The 22,831-nt window shown below is 41.9% G+C and overlaps 1 protein-coding gene across 3 annotated transcripts in view; it reads right to left on the bottom strand.

The window, feature by feature from the left end:
- WSCD2 (WSC domain sialate O sulfotransferase 2) overlaps positions 1-21,841 on the bottom strand; it is a 405,505-nt gene extending 383,664 nt beyond the window's left edge. For 2 of the 3 annotated variants that reach the window (XM_089677027.1, XM_089677044.1), the window contains exon 1: positions 21,277-21,841. The gene's annotated coding sequence lies outside the window, so the exon portion shown is untranslated. Of the gene's footprint in view, positions 1-20,674; positions 20,723-21,276 lie in introns of those variants that run through there. The other variant, XM_089677035.1, reaches the window with a different exon arrangement.
- Positions 21,842-22,831: the final 990 nt, after the last annotated feature.

Here is a 22,831-nt window from a genome sequence, read left to right as displayed (position 1 = left end):
GTGAGAGTAATGGTGAACTCTCACTGTCAGACTCCCCATGCCTCTTAAAACATACCTTAGGGTGTTTGCTTTCCAAAATGGGGTCATTTTGTGGGAAATTCAATTGTCCTGATGCTCCAGGACCTCCAAAACGGCAATAGGTAGTCAAGAAATTAGATGTGTAATTTTTGCCCCTAGAACTCAAAAAGGTGCTTATTGGATGTGGAGTCCCCCTATGTGGCCAGACTGTGAAAAAGTCTCACACATTGGGTATCACCATATTCAGGAAGAGTTGAAGAATGTGTTTTGGGGTGTAATTCCAAGTATGCCCATCTAGTGTTTTCAAAATATCTCATAGATTGACAACTTTGCATAAAAAAAATACATTTTCATTTTCTTTTCACATTTTCCAAAAACTTGTGGCAAAAAATGAAGTCTTCAGAAGACTCCCCATGCCTATTAAAACATACCTTGGGGTGTTTGCTTTCCAAAATAGGGTCATTTTGTGGGTAATTCCATTGTCCTGATGCTCCAAGACCTCCAAAACGTTAATAGGCAGTCAAGAACTTAGATGTGTAATTTTTGCCCTTAGAATACTAACAGGTGCTTATTGGGTGTGGAGCCCCCCTATGTGGCCAGACTGTGAAAAAGTCTCAAAAATTTGGTATCGCCGTATTCAGCAGGAGTTAAAGAATGCGTTTTGAGGTGTAATTTTAAGTATGCCTATGCTGTGTAATAGAAATATTTCATAGATTGACAACTTTGCGTAAAAAAAAATACATTTTCATTTTCTTTTCACATTTTCCAAAAACGTGTGGCAAAAAATGAAGTCTTCAGAAGACTTCCCATGCCTCTTAATCCCAATCTTCCAAAATACAAATGATTCAGAAAAATTAATATACGAAACAAATATGAATACACAAAATGAATTCTGAAAATGAAACATTTTAACATAATGAATATGACATATTCAGCTTGGATTAAGGGTCTGGTGTAGAATTTAAGGAGGCGCTTTTTTTATGCAAGGAGATCCCCTTAAAATCCATACAAGAACTTAAGGGTTTGTGTGAGAGGTGGTTTGTACAGTACACATGTGCAGTAGAAGATGAATAAAATGAAGAAAGCAGAAAAAAAAACTGAAATATGGTACATACTCATTACTATACAATGATTTGTTATTAAAACTGGTTAGAACAAGACCTCCGCATTGCATCTTCATGAACCATCTATGTAGCTTAGTGGTCTGTAAAATTCTTCTATCATAAATAATGCTTACACTTGTCCAGAATCAGAAAGAAAAGTACACATCTAAAATAAGGGCACTATAAAGTACATAAGCTATATCTTCCTTCTTAGTGAGCTGACACCAATTACACCTTAGAAGTGCTATAAAGAAATTGCAGAAACTGTGATATATGCAGTTTCAACTGCCTATGTACAAGTCCACCCTGATTTCTCCTGTGCCCCAGCAAACACACTTGCCCTATCCATTAACGCCACTACTCTAAATTACCGGGTCAAGGATCTAGCACCCGTTTACTGGTACAAATGAAAAAAAAAATGTTAGTTTTTAATTTCAATAAAAAATCCTTTAAAAACTTTTAAAGTCAAGATTTTGTTTAAAATAAAAACACAGTTGAGAATGTAACTTTCAAAATTGAATCACATTTTATTTCAGATTTTCCTTATATAATGATCATAAGTCTTGCTGGGACTCTTGCCTAACACAAGCACGGTCATACAGCTGAATGAAATACTATTATTATTATACAGTATTTATATAGCGCCAAAGGGTGTGCTCAGCGCTGTACAATAGCGAGGGGGACAGAACATGAGACAAGACAGTACCAATACAATACACGAGGGGTTCGAGGGCCCTGCTCTTTCGAGCTTACAATCTAGGAGGGAGGGGAAAGTGGTACAGGAGGAAATGGCTGTGGGGGATGGAGTGGTGGGAGGAGTGGAGGAGGTTAGTTGTTAGGTGAGGTCAGGTGTTAGGTAAGGTTGGGGTAGGCTTCCCTGAAGAGGAGGGTTTTCAGGGTGCGCCTGAAGGTGTGGAGGGTAGGTGACAGTCTGATGGATTGGGGTAGGAAGTTCCAGAGGATGGGGGAAGTCCTAGAGAAGTCCTGCAATTGGGCGTGGGAGGAGGAGACCAGGGAGGTAGAGAGTAGGAGGTCCTGTGAGGAGCGGAGGGCATGGGTAGGGTAGTATTTGGGTCGGTTATGTAGTTTGGGGCGGCGTTTTGAATGGCTTTGTAGGTCAGAGTTAGCAGTTTGAATTTGATGCGTTGGGCAATCGGGAGCCAATGAAGGGATTGGCAGAGGGAGGAGGTAGATGTGGAGTGGTTGGTGAGGTGGATGAGTCTAGCCGCTGAGTTTAGGATCGACTGGAGTGGGGATAGCGTTCGTTTGGGTAGGCCAGTGAGAAGGGAATTGCGATAGTCCAGGAGTGAGATGATGAGGGAGTGTACGAGTTGTTTGGTGGTGTCCGGGGTGAGGAATGTGCGTATCTTGGAGATGTTGCGGAGGTGGAGCCTGCAAGATCTAGATAGCAGTTGGAAGTGGGGTAGGAAGGAGAGGTGACACCCAGGACTTTGGCGTGTGGGGTGGGAGAGATGGTGGCGTTGTTAGTAGTGATGGAGAGGATGGGGGGGCGCGGGGAGGGGGGGAAGACCAGGAGCTCATACTAATGTGCTAGTATAACTTCTAAGCGAATCATCATCCAAGTTGCATTAACAAAATAATTGAATATGGTTGTATGTATATAGGAGATTTATCGCCACTAAATCCAACCAGAAATCTCTCTGAAACATCTCCTTAACGCAGCCAATTCAGACACTCCCTTTTAATGGAGATACACATTCCTTCCTACCAAGAAATCAGACAAATGGAAGCTCTCGCTCTGTCTCTGAAAAACAATTTAGATGTTTAAAGGAATACTTGGTTATCTTGGATCAACTTTATGCACGCTGACATCGGGAATTGACTTGAGATCCTTGAGGGAGGGAGCTTTTTTCCCCTTTTCTTTTCTCTCTGACAGAGGCTGCTCCCTCCATGTTTTAATTTCTCCTCCTTTTTTTTATTCCTCCACATCTATCCTTCTGCCTTCCGCCAACCCTCCCCTTATAATAAATCTCCCCCCCTCCCCTCCCATTTGATCCCCTTTCCCCACTGTACCTGTCTTGACTACTCCTTAGTCTTGTTTCCTCATGTCACTCCCCACTATTAATACTAATACTCCCAATCTCTCCCCTTCCCCATCTTTCCCATTACAAAATGGAAAAATGAAGGACTTGGAGAGTAGACTACCAAAAACTCTATAGATGGGGTACTGCTCTTTACTCACACACATTGTGCAGAAGAGACAATCTGAATACTTTAATTTTCTTTGCAATAGAGCTTACTGTAAACCTTACTTTATGATGCTGTCATGTAAAACATTTGACCTGTACTATGTATCCTCTCAGAAACTTTAATAAAACAAAGAATAAAAAATATAGGACATTGGCTAGTAGTAGTTGGTCACATTTACCTGGACTTGTTCTGTAACACTGGAGATGTTTACCTCAACGTGAAGCTTACCAATCCACTTCTTCAGGGGACTTAGCAAACTACGAAATATCTTTACAGAATAAGTCCAGTTGAATGTAACTACATACTACTAGCTATACCATAACCTGGACAAATGAGAACCATCACAGACATATAGGAGACTGTTCTTTGGAAAGTTTTTTTTAACCATTGGGACTTTCAATTCACATATACAACTTTGTGAGATTTTTGGAAATTTTGATGGCTGATAGTGTTGGGCTTGATGTTCGAGTCGAACATAAGTTCCACTCGAACATCGGCCATTCATGTTTTCGGCGAACACACAAACGGTAAGGGTGTTAAGCAGGATGTTCACCTGCCATGCCCCACAATGCACTGGCCAATCACAATGCATGATGATGTCATAGGGTGACCCTGCGCCTTTGTGACGTCATCACACTGGCATGGCTGTCAGATGGCGGGGGCCAGCGTCAAGAGTGGAGTGTTTTTTTTTTTCTTCTTTCAGGTCAGCAGTGGTGGCATGCATCATGATTGATGTTGGATCTACTTTGCGGGACATTTTTTTATTTTTGTTTTTAAAAAAGGACTTGTCAAAGGCTGTCTACTGTCATTTTTTACACTACACATTTCTTTTTTGTTAAGGAGTAGCGGTACCATGTACCCCATACTCAATCACATGGGGGTCTGGGACCTGGAGGCCCCCTTGTTAAAGGGGGCTTCCAGATTTTGAAAAGCCCCCTGCCACTAACCCCCATGGCCATGGTTGTGGGGAGCCAAAGCACCCCCCCATGTTGAGAGTATGTAGCTTGGTATGGTTCAGGAGGGGGAGGGGTGCTCGCTTGTTGTCCCCCCTTTTCTGCCGGGCTGCATGCTCGGATAAGGGTCTAGTATAGCTTTTGGAGACCTACATGCCATTTTTTTTTAATTTTTGGCGTGGGGGTTCCCCTCAAAATTTATACCAGACCTGATGGGCTTGTATGGATGGGGAGGGGGGGGGTTACCCCCCAACTTTTTAAAATAAAAAATTTTAATTGCCGGGCAACGCCATCATTTCTTTTTGCATTTAGCTGTCAGTGGAGAACTGCCATAAAGTTACACTGTACAGCATGAGTGATGACTTGAGGAAATAAAGCTACGGAAATGCTTCCTCCTGGTGGTAGCAGACTGAGGACATCCTTCCTGTCAGGCAGACATTGAGAGTTGTTGGACTTGAGCTCAAGTTTTTTTTTCCTGGTGCTTTTCTTTTTTTTTTTTTTTTGGTTAAATTAATTGAGTTTGTATTTTGTTACGTCAGGAATTTATGTAATGTAATGTTATGTGTAAAACAGTCATACAAAATTACATACATAATTATAACAAATAAATTATACAAAACAAGCTGTATACTGTATGTGATGTAAAAATATCAAGAATTCAACAAATATAATGTGCATGCATTCTTATCTGTAATCTTCATCAATTAAAGTGCATTAAATAGTGCAGAAAGGATTCCATGCAGCCACAGTCACCCCCAAGGGGACACACTCTCACCTTGAACGATGGCCCTTCAAATATTTTTTTTTTTAGTTTTGTATAGAGTGGAGAGGAATTAGAACCCGTTATGTTTTTTTTTGCTGTCCGTGCCCCCACTTAGAAGATTCACCCTGTTTTCCATTACTATTCAAAGTAAAATAAATCACAAATTTTGGGTTGTCCCCAGAAAAGTAATAGCGGGGAAATCTTCCAATTAGGACATTAGTTCTGGTGACCTGGGAGTCCCTAAGTGATTCCCTTAATTTGCAGGGATTTCCTCTTACTTTCTGTTTGGCTATAGGACAGGAAGCGAAGGGAAATCTCTGCAATGGAACACAGATTGAGAAAAAAGATCTGACAGCAGTTATATCCTTCCTTTGTTCTATCCAAAATAAAAAAAATGGTTTTGCCTGTAGTTCTACTTTAATATAACATACACAGAGGTTGTAACATTTAATTTCCTCTAACAATCTTTTCCAGGAGTGCACAGTGGATTAAAAATAAAAGAGACTGCACAGCACTCTCAGTTATATAAAGATCCCGTTCATTAAAACTGAAAAAAACTCCCACTATACAGTGCACCGATATTGTGCACAAGATGTCACAAGGCTTCCAGCAGAGACAAATACTGGTCCAGGAGAGTGACTTCATACTAGTCCCCTGGCATAAAGAAAAAAGGTCTATATAAGACCCTTCATAATATTAAAGCCTAACTCCAGCTTTGTTTGCACTTTAAATTGTTCATTGGGGCCAAGCTGGCTCCGATGAACTATTTCCTTTACTAGTACATATGGCCTCTGGCAGCACTGTATAAACTGTATATAGGATCAGATACAGATGGTATACAGAACTGTGTTCCAACAGTGGCACAGGGACTTCCCATCCTTTCCTGGAACAAAATCGAATCACATGAGACATGTATTTTTATCAAGGGTTATAAGGCTTCCTCTGAATGGTGGAGGTGAGGTGCAGATCATGACGTCATCCACCCGCCACTCCACCTAAGGCATTCAGAAGAAGCATGTGGATGCACAATATATTTGATGAACTTTTGCTATATTCATATCACATAAATGGATTTTATAATTTATTTGTTATAATTTTTTATGTAGTTTTGTATGAATTGTTGACACTATGTTTTAGGTATTTGTACATATGACATATTGACATTACCTACTGCTATACACTTTATATTAGTCTATATATAAAAGTGGGTAATTTACAATGGTTTGTTAATTTTTATTATAGCACAGTATTTTTTTCAGGTATTTATTATAATTTAAAATGTTTTATTGTGGTGCTAGCAGCCTGTTGTTTAGGGGATTTGCATTGGAGCAATTTTATATGCTAAAAAAATCAGAAGAATATATTTAAAAAAATATATTTCAAAAATATATATTTTAAAAATATATTCTTCAGATTCTTTTTAACATATAAAAAAGTAATTTTAACATATATTTGTGAATGCATTCCAAAAATGTAGATTTGTATTTATAAAGACATACAGTATATTTGAAATGTATTCTTAAAGAATATTTTTCATATATTTTGTAACAAGAACGCATTTCAACATGCAGTATATATATATATATATATATTTATTTAAATATATTGAATATGGCCAAATATATGGCAATATATTTGTGAAGAATATTTTAAAAATATATTTCAAATATATTTTTCTTCCATATGGGAATAGCGTACATTTATACAAAATGTTGGTCATATGCAGGGATTTTTTTCAGCAGGAACGTGGGGGAGCGCAGTTCCCCCACCTCCAGCACTTAAAGTATGTTATTGCAAGGGTTGCTGGGTTGTGCTGGAAGGTCTATTGATGCTGGTTGCTGGGAAATCTATTGTCACTGGAGGGGATCTATGTTGGCATGGTGATCTATTGTTGCTGGGGACGTCTAATGTTGCTGGGGGGGTCTATTGTTGCTGGAATGGATCTACTGCTGAGGGAGGGGTCTATTGTTACTGGCTGCTAGAGAGTCTATTGATGCTGGCTGCTAGGGAATCTGTTGTTGCTGGTGGGGGTCTATTGTTGCTGGGGTGGTATTTGTAGCCGGGGTCCATTGTTGCCAGAGCAATCTATTGTTGCTGGGGAGGGAGTCTATTGCTGCTGGTTGTGGTGGATCTATTTTACTGCTTTTCTTGTTATCATGAACAAATTCCATACAAATTACTTGGCACTACAAAATGATACTTTGGCGTGTATTCTCTATAAGGAACGGTACTGGGAGGCGAGAAGGAGTGTAGGGAGCAGAGACAAGAAGTGATTCAGAAGGGGGGAGTTCCTGCACCTATTATCTGAGTACTCACAGTACATGCATACAGTGTTAAATATGGCCCATTTGCAAGACTGGGGGCACAGGGGCACAGAGTTTGTTTGAGCAGCTGAACGCAGCTCCAGATTACAGAGCTATACTCAGCTATGTACATGGGACCATTGCATAACATACAGCTGCATTCAGATCTGTAAAAATGCATTATGAATTTAAACGCAGCATATTTTGAGCCTGCATGCATGACCCCCAAAACTGATCCAGCCATCACCAGAACAGATATTCCCTTAGGAAGACTTCCCCTTGATTCCTGTTCTGGAAACAACCCTTGGTTTTGGATGCACCTTCACTTTCATGTGACACTGGTCACCAGGACCAATAGAGAGAATACATTAAATAATCATAATGAAATGACAGCTGGGCTCAGGTATGAAAACTTTCTATCAGAAATTAACATTTTTTAAATTCTCTCATTTCAGTGTATAAAATAAAAAAAAAACGCCTCACATTTATTTACTGAAAGCCATTGTAAGTAGTACTTGAGCTCCTGTTTCTGGCATCCTTTTGAAAATACTAAATGCCTGGATGGGTATGGCTGTAATCAGGGGCGGACTGACCATTTGGAAACTCGAGCACTGCCCGAGGGCTCGGGATCAGTAGGGGGCCCCATGAGATGCCCCTGGTACCTTTTTCATAGGCTTTTTTGAGTTTGGGCAAGGATACAGGGGCCCCATAATCCCTTATTGCCCGGGGGCCCCATGACTTGTCAGTCCGCCCCTGGCTGTAATAGTTCTGAGTAAAAGACTTGGAACAAGGGTGCTGGGAATTCATGTCAGGATTCTTTATCCCTATACTTGTCCTGGGTCAGTAACACAAAGCAAAGCAGTCAAGCCATCATTCTGACAGCCAGGGAACTAACATTCTCAAGGAGAGGTCAGCAATGGCAGCCTACATAATTCTTTCATGACAGGTGTACTTTAGGGGCTCATACAGTCACACCAAAGGTACACACTGGGGTTGATTTACTAAGGGCCCTTTCACACGGGCGTTCCGTTTTCTTCATCAGTCCAGTCACGTTTTTTCCAAGAAAAAATAGATCAGTTCACATCAGTTTTTCATCAGTTTACGTCAGTTTTTCATCAGTTCACATCAGGTTTTCATCAGTTTACGTCAGTTTTTCATCAGTTTATGTCAGATTTTCATCAGTTCACATCAGGTTTTCATCAGTTTTTCATCAGTTTACATCCGTTTTTAGTCTGGTTTTCTTCCGTTTTTCTTCTGTTTACATCCGTTTTAGTCCATTTACATCCATTTTTTGTCCGCTTTTGTTTGTTTACATCCGTTTTTTGTCCGATTACATCTATTTTCATCCATTTACATCCACTTTTCATCCGTTCTGTTTTTTTTTTTTTAACGGAACAAAAATAGAGTTTTCTTCCATTCATGTTAACGGATGAGATATTAACGGATGTAAACAGATGATCATCCATTTACATCCGCTAGTCTATAGAAATACATGGGTGTCCGTAAACGGACAGATGAAAAACGGACATACGGAACGCCAGTGTGAAAGGGACCTAAAACTGGAGAGTTCAAAATTTGTTGCAGCTCGGCAGAGAAACCAATCAGCTTCTAGTTTTTTTTTTTTCGTCAAAGCTTAATTGAACAAGATGAGGTTAGAAGCTGATTGGCTACCATGTACAGCTGGCACCACATTTTGCACTCTCTAGTTTTAGTAAATCAGACCCATAGTGTGTTGTGTTAGTGACTGTGTACTTTGTCACAAAAAAGGTTCATCTTTCTATATGTTCTGTTTTGCATGTGATGAATGATATATGGTAATTATGGGTGGTCAAGAAACAGCGTGTTTGAAAATATACTGTATAGCCTAGCACGTTGTATATTGTGGTTACTAAATCTTAAAATATTGCTGTTCACCAGAATACAAATATTGTAAAACAATCTGTCTTTTTTAGGCATATTAAGGGCCTATTTTACACTAAATCTAATGGCTGTTTTTCATTAGTAATTTATTGCCAACAGACATCTGTGCAGTTGCATACGCTCACTAAAATTATGTATAGGTCTTTCCTTCCCTGTGGGTTTTAAAACTAACAGGAAATATATCCAGCATCCAAAACATGAAAACAAGTTATGGGCCAGGGTGACATTCTGACATGTCTGGTATTTGCCATATGATTTGGGGTACATTAAAGGATAAGTTCACCTTTGGGAACATGTTACATTTTCCACTCGTTCCCTCCCTCTGATAGATAATATGGGGATAAGTCTCCCCATACTATCTGTCAAAGTTGAAAACAGCGCGGCCATGTGGGGCTCCGCCAACATGGCTGCGTCACTCATTCAATGCTTTCTAGGCTCCTGTAGATAAAAATAATAAATGCATATTTTTTTACCTGCAAAAAAATGTGCATTTATTATTTTGTCTAAAAGATGAATGTATCCTTTAATATGTATTAGCTCAGTAGAGCTGTAATGAGCTGTTCTATAATATCTTTAATCAAACTGTTAAGTAAATCAGGTATTTTGTTACAGCCAGAAACCAGAAGAATGCAGGCATGGTGCTTCCCAAACTCGGTCAGTGATGTACCACCATCACAATGCATGCAGAGCTGAAATGCCACCTGTTGTATATACGTACCTGAGAGTCATGCATGGTAACATACAATACTGCTTTAGCTTCAAAATGACACTACATAGCAGCCTTCACTATAATTTAAACTAAAAAATAAAACTGTGCCTAGTACTCCAAATAAAATATCACTATCAATTTTCACAGCTGTACTCAAAAACACATAACAAGTGCACAAAATGATGTCCTAATATTGTTGCGCTGTGTCTTTGAATAAATGAAAAGTGTTAAAGATAAATAAATATTATTATTATACAGTATTTATATAGCGCCAAAGGGTTTGCTCAGCGTTGTACAATAGCAAGGGGGACAGAACATGAGACAAGACAGTAACAATACAATACACAAGGGGTTTCGAGGGCCCTGCTCTTTCGAGCTTACAATCTAGGAGGGGGGGAAGTGGTACAGGAGGAAATGGCTGTGGGGAATGGAGTGGTGGGAGAAGAGGAGGAGATCAGTTGTTAGGTGAGGGTGGGGTGGGGTGGGGTAGGCTTCCCTGAAGAGATGGGTTTTCAGGGTGCGTCTGAAGGTGAGGAGGGTAGGTGACAGTCTGATGGATTGGGGTAGGGAGTTCCAGAGGATGGGGGAAGTCCTGGAGAAGTCCTGCAATCGAGTGTGGGAGGAGGAGACCAGGGAGCTAGAGAGTAGGAGGTCCTGTGAGGAGCGAAGGGCACGGGTAGGGTGGTATTTGGGTATCAGGTCGGTTAGGTACCGTATTTTTCGCTGTATAAGACGCACTTTTTCTTCCCCAAAACTGGGGGGGATATGTCAGTGCGTCTTATGGGGCGAATATGGAGCGGCCGGTCCGGTATTTCCACCGCGGCTGTGTCAGAATACCGGGCCGGCCGCTCAGCTCTGCAGCGGGACCTTACCTGTTCCTCTATCCAGCGGCGTGCTGTCTTCCCGGCTTCTGTAGTGTGGGCACTGGGCATGACAGCCGGGTGCCAAGTGCGCATGCGCAAGAAGCGGTGCTTTTTGTGAATGGTAAGGCGGTACCTGGGACACATGACAGATCCCAGAAGCCGCCGGACCAATCACAAAGCGCAAGTGCTTCTCACTCATGAGCACTGGGCACCCGGCTGTCATGCCGAGCGCCATTACAGAAGCCGGGAAGACAGCGCGCGGCTGGATCGAGGAACAGGTAAGATCAAACAAAAACTCTGCGGAAGTAAGAGCGGGTACCTGTCAAATTCAGGTACCCGCTCCCCACCTCCCCAAAGGTCAGCAGTCATCTGTACTGTCCGCAGTCTCTGGTCATCCCTGTGCTGTCCGCAGTCTCTGGTCATCCCTGTGCTGTCCGCAGTCTCTGGTCATCCCTGTGCTGTCCGCAGTCTCTGGTCATCCCTGTGCTGTCCGCAGTCTCTGGTCATCCCTGTGCTGTCCGCAGTCTCTGGTCATCCCTGTGCTGTCCGCAGTCTCTGGTCATCCCTGTGCTGTCCGCAGTCTCTGGTCATCTCCTGTACTGTCCGCAGTCTCTGGTCATCTCCTGTACTGTGTCTGCAGTCCATTAGTTCAGAATTTTTTTTTTCCTGTTTTCTGCCTCTAAAACCTAGGTGCATCTTATGGTCAGGTGCGTCTTATACGGCAAAAAATACGGTAGTTTGAGGCGGCATTGTGAATGGCTTTGTAGGTCAGAGTTAGCAATTTGAATTTGATGCGCTGGGCAATCGGGAGCCAGTGAAGGGACCCCACAAAAGTAAAAAAAAATAAACCAAATGCCAAAACCTCAACTGACATATATACTCTGTATAATGTAATAAAATAAAAATCAATAACAAATTAAGGAAAACTCCAGTTCTAATTCTCCAGGTGAGTTCCACCACCACTGCCACATACAGCCTCTTACTGATTACAAAGACCCCAAATTATAGGTGGTCTACTTGTACTGTGTATATAAGATCTGTCACCTCAAGAAGTCTCCTAAAGCTTGGGAACCACAAGGCACTTCAGCAAGGACCATAGCAGCAAGATACCTCTTAGGACATGGGAACCCTGTGTAATCACCTCTCCTGCACCACTCACATCGGTCCAGCAAGAGAAATAAACAGAATCCCATAGGGCAAACCTGATGACTTTAAGGAGTTTGTATACAGTGGAGCTGATTTACTAAACCTGGAGACTGCAAAATCTATACGTGGTAGCCAATCAGCTTCTAACTTCAGCTTGTTCTAATATGCTTTGACAAAAAAAGAAAAACAAAGAAGCTGGTTTTTAAGCAGCGCTATACAAGATTTTGCACTCTCCAGTTTTAGTAAATCAACCTATGTCTTCTCACATTTAACAGCATGTAACAAGCATATCACAATTAGAGATGAGCGAATTTCTCAAAAATTCGATTCGGCTGATTCGGCGAATTCCAGTGTGAAATACGATTCGATGCGAATTTCTTCGCTACGAAGATGACTTATAAAAAGGGTTTCTAGGCTTCAGAGAGCCTTTAAATTAGTGCAGAACACTGTACCTTTAATTTAAATGCCCTTGGAGATGAGGAAAGAGAAGGAGAAGGAGAAGGATGAGAAGAAGGAGAAGGATGAGAAGAAGGAGAAGGAGAAGGATGAGAAGAAGGAGAAGGATGAGAAGATGGAGAAGGAGAAGGATGAGAAGAAGGAGAAGGAGAAGGATGAGAAGAAGGAGAAGGATGAGAAGAAGGAGAAGGATGAGAAGAAGGAGAAGGATGAGAAGAAGGAGAAGGATGAGAAGAAGGATGAGAAGAAGGATGAGAAGAAGGATGAGAAGAAGGAGAAGGATGAGAAGAAGGATGAGAAGAAGGAGAAGGATGAGAAGAAGGATGAGAAGAAGGAGAAGGATGAGAAGAAGGAGAAGGAGAAGGATGAGAAGAAGGAGAAGGATGAGAAGAAGGAGAAGGAGAAGGATGAGAAGAAGGAGAAGGATGAGAAGAAGGAGAAGGATGAGAAGAAGGAGAAGGAGAAGGATGAGAAGATGGAGAAGGAGAAGGATGAGAAGAAGGAGAAGGAGAAGGATGAGAAGAAGGAGAAGGAGAAGGATGAGAAGAAGGAGAAGGAGAAGGATGAGAAGAAGGAGAAGGATGAGAAGAAGGAGAAGGATGAGAAGAAGGAGAAGGATGAGAAGAAGGAGAAGGATGAGAAGAAGGATGAGAAGAAGGATGAGAAGAAGGAGAAGGATGAGAAGAAGGATGAGAAGAAGGATGAGAAGAAGGAGAAGGATGAGAAGAAGGAGAAGGAGAAGGATGAGAAGAAGGAGAAGGATGAGAAGAAGGAGAAGGATGAGAAGAAGGAGAAGGAGAAGCAGAAGGAGAAGGATGAGAAGAAGGAAAAGGAGAAGGATGAGAAGAAGGAGAAGGAGAAGGATGAGAAGAAGGAGAAGGATGAGAAGAAGGAGAAGGATGAGAAGAAGGAGAAGGATGAGAAGAAGGAGAAGGATGAGAAGAAGGAGAAGCAGAAGGATGAGAAGAAGCAGAAGGAGAAGGATGAGAAGAAGGAAAAGGAGAAGGATGAGAAGAAGGAGAAGGAGAAGGATGAGAAGAAGGAGAAGGAGAAGGATGAGAAGAAGGAGAAGGAGAAGGATGAGAAGAAGGAGAAGGAGAAGGATGAGAAGAAGGAGAAGGATGAGAAGAAGGAGAAGGAGAAGGATGAGAAGAAGGAGAAGGAGAAGGATGAGAAGAAGGAGAAGGATGAGAAGAAGGAGAAGGATGAGAAGAAGGATGAGAAGAAGGATGAGAAGAAGGAGAAGGATGAGAAGAAGGACAGTTCTGTGACAGTTTCTGTCTATTTCTGACAGTTCTGGGACATTCACTCCATACAGCTGTTTCAACCGCTGTATGGAGGGAATGTCATGGAACTGTCAGAAATAGACTATTAATGACAGTTCTGGGACTGTCCTTCCATGCAGCGGTTGAAACATTGTATGTATTTGTTTCCATAAATGGATCCATTTATGGAAACAAATACATACAATGTTTCAACCGCTGTATGGAAGGACAGTCCCAGAACTGTCATTAATAGTCTATTTCTGACAGTTCTATGACATTCCCTCCATACAGCGGTTGAAACAGCTGTATGGAGTGAATGTCCCAGAACTGTCAGAAATAGACTATTTCTGACAGTTCTGGGACATTCCCTCCATACAGCGGTTTCCGGCAAAAAGTGTATGTGCAGAGTTCCTCTATTCTGCAGATACACTTAGAGGAGCTCTGCAGATACACTTAGAGGAGCTCTGCAGATACACTTTTTGCCGGCTTGGAATTATTCTTATTTTCATCCTACTTCTTCTTCTTCTTCTTCATCCTCATCCTCATCCTCTTCTTCTTCTTCTGAGGATGAGGATGAGGATGAAGAAGAAGAAGAAGAAGAAGTAGGATGAAAATAAGATTAATTCCAAGCCGGCAAAAAGTGTATGTGCAGAGCTCCTCTAAGTGTATCTGCAGAATAGAGGAACTCTGCACATACACTTTTTGCCGGCTTGCAATTATTCTTATTTTCATCCTACTTCTTCTTCTTCTTCTTCTTCTTCATCCTCTTCTTCTTCTTCTGAGGATGAGGATAAAGAAGAAGAAGAAGAAGAAGAAGTAGGATGAAAATAAGATTAATTCCAAACAGGCAAAAAGTGTATGTGCAGAGCTCCTCTAAGTGTATCTGCAGAATAGAGGAACTCTGCACATACACTTTTTGCCGGCTTGGAATTATTCTTATTTTCATCCTACTGCTTCTTCTTCTTCTTCATCCTCATCCTCAGAAGAAGAGGATGAGGATGAGGATGAAGAAGAAGAAGAAGAAGAAGAAGTAGGATGAAAAGAAGAATAATTCCAAGCCGGCAAAAAGTGTATGTGCAGAGTTCCTCTATTTCTGACAGTTCTCTCACAGCTTCTTCACATGTACAGCGGTTGAAACATCTGTATCCTAAATGGAAACTAATAGATACAAATTGTGTCTATTAGTTTCCATTTAGGATACAGATGTTTCAACCGCTGTACATGTGAAGAAGCTGTGAGAGAACTGTCAGAAATAGAGGAACTCTGCACATACACTTTTTGCCGGCTTGGAATTATTCTTCTTTTCATCCTACTTCTTCTTCTTCTTCTTCATCCTCATCCTCATCCTCTTCTTCTGAGGATGAAGATGAAGAAGAAGAAGAAGTAGGATGAAAAGAAGAATAATTCTAAGCCGGCAAAAAGTGTATGTGCAGAGTTCCTCTATTTCTGACAGTTCTCTCACAGCTTCTTCACATGAACAGTGGTTGAAACATCTGTATCCTAAATGTAAACTAATAGATACAATGTTTCAACCGCTAAACATGTGTTCCTTCTGTCAGAGAACTGTCAGAAATAGCGGAGCTCACTGCAGGGACACTTTTGCCGGCTGATCGGGAAATGTTCGATTCGCGCACCCGAAGTAGGCAAAATTTCGGTTTCGCCGCGAATCGAATATTTCCTGAAATTCGACTCGAATTCCGGTTCGCCTGGTTCGATTCGCTCATCTCTAATCACAATCTTCACACTGCTGCTAACTCAGTTGGGCATAATGACGTCAGCACATGCCCCACCCTATGGTATGCTGTTTATTTCTCTTGCTGGACTGATGTGAGTGGCGTGGGAGAAGTGTGTCCCACCCTGTTGGTGTATCCCGTGGTTCCCATGTCCTCAGAGACTCCTTGCTGTTACGGTCCTTGCTGGTGTGCCCTGCAGTTTCCCAAGCTTTAGAAGACATCTTGAATAAACAGATCTTATATACACAACAAAATCAGACCACTTATAATTTGGTGTCTTTGTAAGAGACTGTATGTGGCAATGGTGGTGGAACTCACCGGGAGAATTTAAACTTCACTTGTAAGGACTTTTTTAAATTATTTTTTATTTTTATTTTATTATATTACACAGTGAATAAAGTCACGACCAAAAAATATTGGCATCCCTGCATTTCTATCAGATAATGCACCACTTCTTCCAGAAAGTTGTTGCAATTACAAATGTTTAGGCATTCTCATGTTTATTTATTTTGATTTTATTGGCATGACACAAAAAAGCAGAGAAACAAAAAGCCAAATCTGACCCATTCCACGCAAAACCCCAAAAATGGACTGGACAAAGCTATCGGCACCTTCCAAAAATTGTAAGAAACACAGAAATTGCATTCCAAGTTTGTGATGCTCCTGTAATTTGTAATTAAACTAGCCTGTATCAATTAACAGATCTTAAAGCGGAGCTCCACTCAAAAGGGGAAGTTCCGCTTTAAAGACTGGTCCCCCGCTCCCCATTAAGGATTGGCACCTTTGGGGGGCGGGGGGGGGAGCGGATACCCGAATTTGACAGGTACCCACTCCCACTTCCACTCCAATCGCCTAGGCGATCGGAAGTGGAAGGTGTCCTCCCTTCCTCCCTCCCCGTAGTCTTTTGAGACACATGATAGGTCCCAGAAGACTACAGGACCATTCAGGAACTGCAATGCTACTCTCGCATGCGCAGTGGGTACCCGGCAGTGAAGCCGCAGGCTGTCACAGCCGTGTGCCCACACTGAAGATGCCGGCTCCCAGGGAGAGAAGACAGCCAGTAAAACGGGCTGCATGGGACACACCATGGGACCGAGGAACAGGTGAGTGGGTGTTTTTTAAAAGTCGGCAGCTACAGTTTTTGTAGCTGCTGACTTTTATTTTTTGACAGCGTGAGTGGAACTCTTCTTTAAAGGGATTCTAAAGGCTTATTTATTTATTTAAATAACAAACCTGCCTATACTTACCTGCTGTGTGCAGTGGTTTTGCACATAGCAGCCCGGATTCTCCTCTTCTCAGGTCTCCTGCCGATGCTCCTGGCCCTCCCTCCTGTTGGGTTCCCCCAAAGCAAGCAGCTTGAATGGACACACGGAGCAGCAGCTCGGCCCCGCCCGCTCTCTTTTCTCATTGGCTCACTTGCTGTAATTGACAGCAGTGAGAGCCAATGGCTCCCGATTCTGTGTCAACCAATGATAAGTGAGAGTCCTGGGATAGCCAAGACTCCAGTGCACATCACTGAGAGGGGGCTTAGGTGAGTATTAGGGGGGGGCTGGGGGGATGGTGCACAGAGAAGGTTTTTTACCTTCTTGTATAAAATGCATTAAGGTAAAAAACCGTGAGCCTTTAGAACCACTTTAATGTTCCTGTATCCACTGTGCACAACATTGTCAAGAAGGTTAGTTGTCAAGAAGAACCTAAGAGACAAACATAATCAAAGCTTGCAATGAAAGATTGTTTGAATGGTGGATAAAAACCTTGAACAATTTCCAGACAAATTTAGGCTGACCTTCAGGCATAGGGTACAACTGTGTCAGCTTGCACTATATGTCGCAATCTGAATGAAAAGGGACGCTATGGTAGGAGACCCAGGAGGACCCAACTGCTGACACAGAAACATAAAAAAGCCAGATTGCAGTTTGCCAAAACTAACCTGTGTTAATTTAACTGTGAATGGCAGTTTAGGGTGTTCTGGTAGATCCTGAATGCAATCATTGCCATCCTAAATACTGGCAAGCTAAAGCCAACATCAAGGAATGGTTAACCTGACCTTTTGTACAAACTAAGTATGTGCAGAAATGACAAAAACAATCCATCCTTAAAATTCATTTTGAAGAGATAACGCTTTCATATTCAGTGTTAACACTGGTTTACTTAGTTACTTAGCGGATGAGGAACTGTAGACTGGATAAAGACAAAAAATATGTAATTAGAAAAACCACAAAGAGAATTTGAAGCAACTTTTGGACACTGCCATCCCTGACCTGACCAGACATGGTCCTCAGTGCTTTCTTAGCCACTGACTTGGTCCTCAGTCCTTTCTTAGCCACTGACTTGGTCTTCATTCCTTTCTTAGCCACTGATTTGGTCTTCAGTCCTTTCTTAGCCACTGACTCGGTCCTCAGTGCTTTATTAGCCACTAACGTGGTCCTCAGTGCTTTATTAGCCACTGATTTGTTCCTCAATCCTTTCTTAGCCACTGACTTGGTCCTCAGTCCTGTCTTAGCCACTGACTTGGTTTTCATTCCTTTCTTAGCCACTGATTTGGTCGTCAGTCCTTTCTTAGCCACTGACTTGGTCCTCAGTGCTTTATTAGCCACTGATTTGGTCCTCAGTGCTTTCTTAGTCACTGATCCAGAACAAACATGTGGCTAACAAAGTCAAAGGAAAGTCACAACCCATAAATTCAGATAAGAAGCCTTGGCGTTATCATAATAGCAAAGAAACTAGCATTTTCAAAATCGAAGATCAGCCATGGCCGTCCTAACTATCTGTCAGTACAGGTTCCTTTTGCACTGCACCTAAAGCCATTTTTTTTTAAATAAAAGTGATAAGGAAATAGAACACTCATTATGTTTGTATTGCAGTCTGTGACTCTGCTAAGGCATTAACTCTCTATTAGTCCTAGTGACTACTGTCTTCATGACTGAACGAGATGGAAAACTGTCACCAGAACAGAAATTGAGGGGAACTCTCCCAATAAGGACTTGTATTAAGGTGACAACTGTATAAAAAAGGACATCCCCTCATTTTAGAGAGATTTCTTATTTCCTGATGTTTTTATTGAGATAGGAAGCAAAAAGGGATCTCCCAAATGGGACACTGGTGGTGACGGGGTTTTTTTTTATTACCTTTTCCTAATCTCACAGAAAAAAAGGCTTTAGACATACTCCAAGTATTGTCAAGTGAGGGAAATGAATCGCTTTACAGAGGATGAGGTAAATTACTGTTCCTTTACCCAACTCCAAGCCATCATTAAGCAAACACTATCCATGACACTGAGCATTTCCTGGGTTCCATCAATACTGTCTGACAGTGTGATTTTTGCATATAAATGAGCAGGTATTAAGGGCAGTATGAGGATTATCCTTCAGTTGAAGTTTGTGTAGTATACTGTAAATGGTTGCAGGTGAAAACAACTAAGGAGATACTGAACTAGAATCTGTATATTACAGCCAACAGAAGTGAAAGCAGGAATCTTTAGTACTGTATTCAAATCCCTTAGCCCCTAATCATAAATTGAAAGAATCCCTAAAACTCCAGAGCCACCTAATTCTATGATAAAGGCCAATAACATTCAAGAAGATGTTGTACAGTTTGCATTGCGTATTTCCAACCATTAAAATATAAAGTAACGACCATCGTATCTTTAAATAGATCCAATCATACCTGATTTCAGTGAGAATTGGGTGATGATTAGTAAATTCAGATCTGAAGTGATCATTATATTCAACCCTGTCATCACCTTTCCCTACACTCATCCATGCTCTAAAATGCTAAAAACCAAGCAACCTTCATAAAGTTCCAGTAATCTCATGTACTGTACTGTGTATCCCAATCTATGGGATTGTCATGAGATAACGTAATGAGGGATGGTAATGAATGCCAAGTAAAGCTCTACAAATATGACATTGTGACAGCTGTCAGTTACAAGTGTCTTTTAATGATTTCAGTTTGATCTGTGATGATAATGTTCCTGCTCAGACAGTATAGTGTCTAATCAAAAACAGTAATGCTGTTACCAGCACAGGAACATGCAGTAGAATTTTGACGCTAATTAGAAATAGTATGACTTTTATTATTGTTCCTTTAACCATTATATAGACAAAAGTACATGTATTAAAATTATGCAATGCTTACATCAAAATGGGCATATATCTGTCATTAGGAATAAAGGACTATAAATAATTCAATTTACTGATGTACAGCGTTACTCTGTGCAATGAAAAGGTTTTATAAGGCATATACAGATTAAAAGTGCCAGGATAGATTTACTTCCATATATAATGAGAGAGACTAACTCCACAAATGCAGTCCTTATTGATGAGCATGCACCAATAACTAAATCCGATCATATTATGGCATATCACCAGTAATCCATGGTATAATATACCAATAATCCACTTAGTGCCAGGATACAACTATAGCTAAAATTCATGAAATCTGGCACGGTAAGCCGTTCATTCCCAGAGGAGCCACCCAGGGAACCAGTTAACTCTTGCAGGCGTGCTGTGGTTTACTGTAGAGACAGTGATGCCCTATTTGACCGATTAGTAAGTCTGCAGAGAAGTTTGGCTACACAGCAGAGGCTGTCACAATGCCTGCTTTTCACATTTCATTAGGAATAGCATGAGACACACAAAATCCTAGTACAGATTTCTTGTTTGAATAAGCTCCCAGTCTTCAGTATAAAATTGCCTTTACCTAAGCTAAGGTGAAACAAGCACTCAAAAACTCCATCTTAATATTGTATCATGGCAGATGCCACCACAGTCCTTCCTAGCAGATAATCCTTAGGAATAGTACTTTGTGCTAAATAATGAATTGTGTTAGAAACAAACTGGTATTTGTATTTTATTACTGTGAATAGAAATCAAAGCAGGAAATGCCATGTTGATTAAAAATACTAGAAGCCAGTATATGGATAGGGCAAATAACATTGACAGGGCATGCATATGAGTTCAGTTCAATATGCACAACTGCTGAAATGACTAAAACGAAGAAAAACAGAGAAAAAAATGTCAGTGAGAATGAAATGTTCAGCATGCAGGAATACATAAAACTGTTCTTGCTCAAAGAACAGTTTCTAGCAAAGATCAGCTAGAATCTGGAAGCACAGATTTATGGAAAGCATTGGTGCATTAGGCAGCAATCTGCACATTGATGTGTGCTGGAGTGTACAAGACAAACTTGCTTGTAAGGATTTAACTGGTCTCACTGGCTGCCCTGCTCACCTGTCGTCCAGACATCTGCCTCTCTCTGTGACACTGCATCACTTGCCATGGAGCTAACTAGCCTGAAACTTGCCACTCCAAACCCCTTCCACTCATCCTACAAACAGCACAACACCTCCTATTGCAGAATGGCCAAGGATCTCCTGTTCTCAGGGAATGACCCCCCTCCCTTGCATTTGCTTTCATAGAGACCAGTTGTAATCCACTGGCTGCTATTTCTAGATTGCCTTGAAGTTGTAAAGAGGCTTTCACAGCACAGCATCCTTTGACAGGTACATTGTCATTCTGTAGATTCACTAGATATTAATATAGCACAGCCTTATGGGCTATGAATGGAAACCACACATCATCCTTCCCCCCCCCCCCCCCCATATTAATCAATAAAAGCTTCAACACTGGCATCCAGCTTTACCTTTCATCATCAGGGTGATAAAGTTTATCCAGCAAGCCTAACTAGTAAAGTTACTGGTCCTGTAATATGCGGTTCGGGCTTTAGCTGTTAGCACTGGCAGGTAACATCCCTGATTGGCTACAATATGTTGATAAATCATTAACAGCTTTAATTAGCAAGGCTTGAAAAGTAATATTATCTGTGCCCTTACCTGTCTGCTGATATGATGCCCAACTTCCAGGTTGTCAGCTGCCCAGCTAGCGGTTGGCAGCCTCCAGAGGCATCTTGCGACCTTTAGCCCGGCTATTGCTGCATTAGACCGGAGGTGAATGGCAGTTGCTGTCCAGAGCCTGTGCCATCTGCCTCTTGGTGTCTGCGATGTATACAGCAGCTTCAGCACTTTGTGTCTCAGAGTAAGTGCAATCTCACAGGAGGATGTGAAAGCAGAAAGCCCTCCTAGAAATCACCAGCTTTGGGTTTCAGGGAATAGCTGTCCATTCTATCCAGTCCTGCAGTGCTGAAAAACAGGAGTCCCCCTAAACTGACAGCCTCCATAAATCAGGTAGAGAGAGGTCTCCCTCCGTCTGTGGAATAGTAGGCAGTGATGTGCTCTAGCAGTGCTGGAAGGCTCTGTGATCTCCTTTAGTTAACATCTCTATCCAGATCTCTCTCCTTGCTGCAGCTCCACTCAGCTGCACTATTATTCAAAGGCCCACAGCACTGCCTACTGCTTAACTCATTAACTGCCATTTGATCTGGAGACTATGCTGTCACAGCCTGTGTCTCTCCTTAAATATACATCACATTCCCAGGAAGAAATATTCATTTTCTCACACAGCTGAAATCTGTGTTCATTATAATAATAATAGCATAATATGCAAGCATGTGCAGAGGAAAAATGTGATTGTATTCACACCTGAGCAGAGCGTATTCTTGGTGAAAAGCAGTTTTATTTTTTCAGGTGTTTTACAAGCCTTGTGCAAGTGTTTTTGCACATGTTGCACAAGTGACACTAAAGCTTCATTGCTTTTTTTTTTTTTTTTTTAAATAACACACGTCTATATTTACCTGCTATGTGCAGTGATTTTGCACAGAGCATCCTCGATTCTCTCCCTTTGGGTCCCCAATGGTGCTCCTGGCTCCTCCCCCTCAAGCAGCACCCCCCAAGGAAAGCTGCCTGCCCTAGGGGCACCACTGCCTGCTCGTTCCCAAGTCACTGCTCTATGCGTCCATAAGACACAGGCCAGCCCCCCCGTGCTCTCTTTTCATTGGCTCACTGGCTGTGATTGACAGCCCGCTTTTTGTCTCAGCCAATGAGAAGGAGGAAGAGTCCCCATCAGCAAAGACTGTAAGGAACATCGCTGGATCGGAGGGGGCTCAGGAAAGAATTGGGGGGGGGGTGCTGCACACAATGTTTTTTCATAGAATACAGGAAGGTAAAAAACCTTCAGCCCAGGGGCGGACTGACCATTTGGCACTGCCCGAGGTCAGTAGGGGGCCCCATGAGATGCCCCTGGTACCTTTTTCATAGGCTTTTTTGTGTTTTGGCAAGGACACAGAGGCCCCATGATCCCCTATTGCCCGGGGGCCCCAAGAGTTGTCAGTCCACCTCTGCTTCAGCCTTTGCAACCACTTTAAGCTTCCAGCGTTTGTTTCCTGGGCGAAGGGAAAAGGTAGTTTAGATATGCGGCAGGCTTCCTGCAGAGGACTGCTTTTCGGGGGCTTTTGGCAGGCAGTGAGGATACGCTTCCTGGTTGCGGCCAGTG

Source organism: Staurois parvus, unplaced genomic scaffold (assembly GCF_062004578.1).
Source record: "Staurois parvus isolate SC_StPar_1 unplaced genomic scaffold, SC_StPar_1.0 ptg000014l, whole genome shotgun sequence".
Classification (NCBI taxonomy): Eukaryota; Metazoa; Chordata; class Amphibia; order Anura; family Ranidae; genus Staurois; species Staurois parvus.
The sequence above is the reverse complement of the archived record's forward strand: the minus strand, read 5'-3'. Positions and strand labels throughout refer to the sequence as shown.